The sequence below is a fragment of the Hyalella azteca genome, unplaced genomic scaffold (genome assembly GCF_000764305.2).
Source record: "Hyalella azteca isolate HAZT.00-mixed unplaced genomic scaffold, Hazt_2.0.2 contig6346, whole genome shotgun sequence".
NCBI lineage: Eukaryota > Metazoa > Arthropoda > Malacostraca > Amphipoda > Hyalellidae > Hyalella > Hyalella azteca.
This window is the reverse complement of record NW_025936509.1, coordinates 325423-329382: the sequence shown is the minus strand read 5'-3', so window position 1 is coordinate 329382 and position 3960 is coordinate 325423. Positions and strand designations below refer to the sequence as shown.

Below are 3960 nucleotides of genomic sequence, written 5' to 3'. Positions count from 1 at the left end.
CTGAACAAAACACATACTGAACGCCACCGATATCTCAATCCCCACCATAACACATCGCATCATTACTGGCATCAAGCCCACTCACTAAACATTACTCATTCAAATACAATATCAGCCACCCTCCAATACATCCACACACACGGCCCATCGCTAGCGCTCAACAGACAACTCATCACCTACGACAACAATTACACACAGCATACAGACACCTCCAAACACAGACGTGGCAGGACCTCATTATCACATTAGAAACACAAAAAGATCCCAAAAATTCTGGTCATCCCTAAAACGCATGATAGGCTCCAACAACAAACAAGCTGTCCCATACCTCAAACACAACAACATACAACATGACACACCCGAACAAAAAGAACCCATCTTCCGCAAACACTAGCAGGACATATTCACCCAGAACGACACAGACAACGAAGACTTTAACACAGAACACATTCACACCATACAAGACCAAATAAACAACAACAACATACACCTCATATATCCATACAATACCGGCGACCTTGCAAGACTCCACCCAGTAGACTTCCCACCCATTACCATCAGAGAACTACAACGTACACTCAGAACATTTAAACAGAAAGCACCCGGCCCCACTGGCATCACAACCGTCCAACTCAAACATCTACCCAAAAACATGATACACTACCTTCTATACATATTCAACCACTCCATCTCCGCTGGATACTTCCCCGACTCACTGAAACACGCCATTATGATCTTCCTCCCTAAACCCAACACATCACAACACCAAGTTCAAAACTTCAGACCAATTTCATTACTAGACATACACGGGAAGCTCTTGGACAAAATACTCAACAACAGACTATATGAACACCTCACCATCCACAACATACACAACACTAGGCAACACGGGTTAAGGAAACACAGAGGGACACACACAGCACTAGCTACATTTCACGAAACACTCGCCATAAACACAGCACAAAAACACACCACCGACATAGTGCTCCACGACGCGGCCAAAGCCTTCGATAAGGTTTGGCACACCGGACTACAACACAAAATCATCCAACTCAATCTCCACCCATCCTTCACTAAAACACTTGCAGACTACCTCAATGACAGAACAACATCCATCAGAATAGGCAACCACGTAGGTCCCCCACTCCAACTCCAAACTGGTGCTCCCCAAGGGGCTTGTCTCTCCCCCACAATATACAGCTTCTATACACATGACCTCCCACCACCACTACCCAACACAGATTACATAGCATTTGCAGACGACATAACACAAATAACAACACGACGCTACAAATACAACTATGCTGCACAACAAACACAACACGCCATCCAACAGATAAACACATTCGAAAACAAATGGCTAATTAGGACCAACACCACAAAGTTCAAAATTATCCTATCAATAGACAAAAACCTCCGACATAATCATAGACAACACTCAGTCACTACCCATACACGAACAACGGACATCACATCTTGAAAACGCAAACGAGTGGGGGGTTTGAAAGAAACGCACGACAACGAACTAAAGTTAATTATATTGATCGTAATGGTTTCGAGCTGCGTCGCCTCAATCGCACCCCGAAGCAGCGGCAAACTTCCAGACAGCGTCGGGATTGCTGGAGTGCCGCCGCTGCACCACACGCGGTTGACAAGAGGTGAATGCCTGAAAATTATGATGATAGATTTTAGCAAATTGGGATGAATCTAAATAATTAAGAATAATGCCAAGAACATAGTTCTGGAAGCTATATATAGTTCAATAATTTGAGGGTTATAACTATAACGTAGGACATTCACCTTTAAAGAGTTCACGAGTGGAAAAAGCATTAGTGATCACAATGTGTATCAACTAAATAAACTGAAGGTAGAAGGCCGACCGGCATGTCACTCCAATCCGTGCACTGCGACCCACCTCTACCACAGTAGGCTTTCATAGAGTCCACAGACGAGTCAGCAGGCGAAGTAGTCGACCTCCTGCGCGCCGTCGGGTGCTAGCGTCTCCACGGAGTGCCATCTCGCTGACGGGGTTGACCGAGAAAGTGCTAGCCGCTCTCCATCCTTACGCGAAGTTCAAAATACACAGATACGGAGCGATCCGTACACGCAGGGCAGTGAAGTGTGTAGAGGAGGTCGTCATGCGGTGATAGTTGGTGCTGAACTGGCTTGGAATGGCTGCCAGGGCTGAAAATCTCAAGGCTGCGGATTAACCTCGATATGGCGAAATTAAGTGGGTGCAAGTAAACACGTAAAGGAGATAATGCCGTCGGAAAATTAATTTGAATTTAGACATGGGGAACATTGTGATCACTCTTTGCTTAAATGAAATGAATGATAGCAGTTTTCAACACTTCCCCCGCGAGGATTCGATTTGGAAGGTAAAATCGAATCGAGAGATTTTGGACCGGATCGACACTTCAGCGAACTCAAGCGCGAACTCAAGCGCGATCTCAAGAGGCAAACCTAACTTCACCTTCAACTTACCCAGACATAAATCCATAAATACCGAACGGATTTCTTTCAAATTTGAAATATAAGTAGATAATATTAGTAATTTGCGGACAGATTTATTTCAGATTTTTACATCAAATACTTTTATATTAATACGGAAAACATGACTTCATTTTCAACTTACCCAGTCATAAATTCATAAATACCGAACGGATTTCTTTCAAATTTGTAGTTTCGGTTAAAGGTTGAAATTACTACATCAAGACCAAGAAGAAAGGTTAGAAAAGAAAGTAGGAGTAGGACGGAAATCTTTAATCAAACAAAAGTAGTTCCTCCTCTCTAATCAGAGACGTCACCGTGTGATTCAAACTGTTTTGTAACACCTGTTTTGCTTAAAACAAGACTAATTGCAGTAAATAATTTTGTTGGAGCCATTTTAATTTCAATTATTTTCATGGTTTAACTAATACAAGGTTTTCCCTAGTGCAGCTGCGCCTTGCGTATGTCATTTGTTATTCCAACTGTGGCGCCACCTTGGCTCTTGTGACGTCACCTCGTGACTTCAAACTTATTTGTAACACCTATTTTGCTTAAAATTAGACTAGTTGCATGCAGTAAATAAATTTTCATGGGCCATTTTGATGAGGTAAATTTTTTTAAATGCTTTCAAAGATGATATAAAAACAATGTGTTGATCTAGGTACACTATTTACATTTTGTGCTCATAGTGACGTCACTCTAGAGATGCGAAGAACGGCAAAAAATCGTCATCGCCGTAGGTCATCTTGATATAGTTCAACCATGAGCTAAACATCAAGAATTTTTTGACTGAAGACATTATTGATAAACTCCTTGAAACAGTGATTGCGGCGAATATTTCGGACTGTATTAAGGACATGAATGTGGCTGATTCATGGTCGTTTCTTAAAGACACGGTTATGTCTGCAGTTCATGCCTATGTACCCAAGATTACGCTTGGAGGAGTCAAAAAGTCCCAGTGGATGACCAGTGCAGTTAAGACTCAGCTAAAGACCAAGAAAGAAGCCTACAAGCGTTATTTACGAACTCGCAGTGAGTCTGATTATAACCTGTATGCCAGAGCTCGAAATCAAGCTAAAAAAGTTTGTCGCACTGCAGTGAATAACTTTGAAAAAAATATTGCTAAAAATGCCAAAAAGAATCCGAAAGCCTTCTTTCTGTACGCTAGTTCGAAGTGTAAGTCAAAGGACGGTATATCCGATTTGAAAGTAGACCAACAAAAGATTTCCTCTGATGAGGGCAAGGCTAACGTTCTTAATCAGTTCTTCAGCAGTGTGTTCACAGATGAGGACTTGAACAGTATTCCAGATATTGAGGAGCGCCCAGTCGACTCGAAGTTAACATGTTTTGAAATACACGAAGAAGAGGTTCTCAAGCGCCTGGTAGCTCAAAATCCCAACAAGTCATGTGGACCAGACGGCTGCCATCCCAGATTGCTCAAAGAATTAGCATCCGTTCTGGCCGGCCCAT

At 42.5% G+C, this 3960-nt stretch overlaps 1 long non-coding RNA gene across 1 annotated transcript; it reads right to left on the bottom strand.

Moving 5' to 3' along the window:
* Nucleotides 1-1519: 1519 nt before the first annotated feature.
* LOC125177996 lies at nucleotides 1520-2427 on the bottom strand. Its single transcript, XR_007156743.1, has 2 exons — nucleotides 1916-2427; nucleotides 1520-1666 (listed from the first exon to the last, which is right to left on the bottom strand). It is a non-coding gene; the product is annotated as an uncharacterized LOC125177996 (long non-coding RNA).
* Between the last annotated feature and the right edge of the window lie 1533 nt (nucleotides 2428-3960).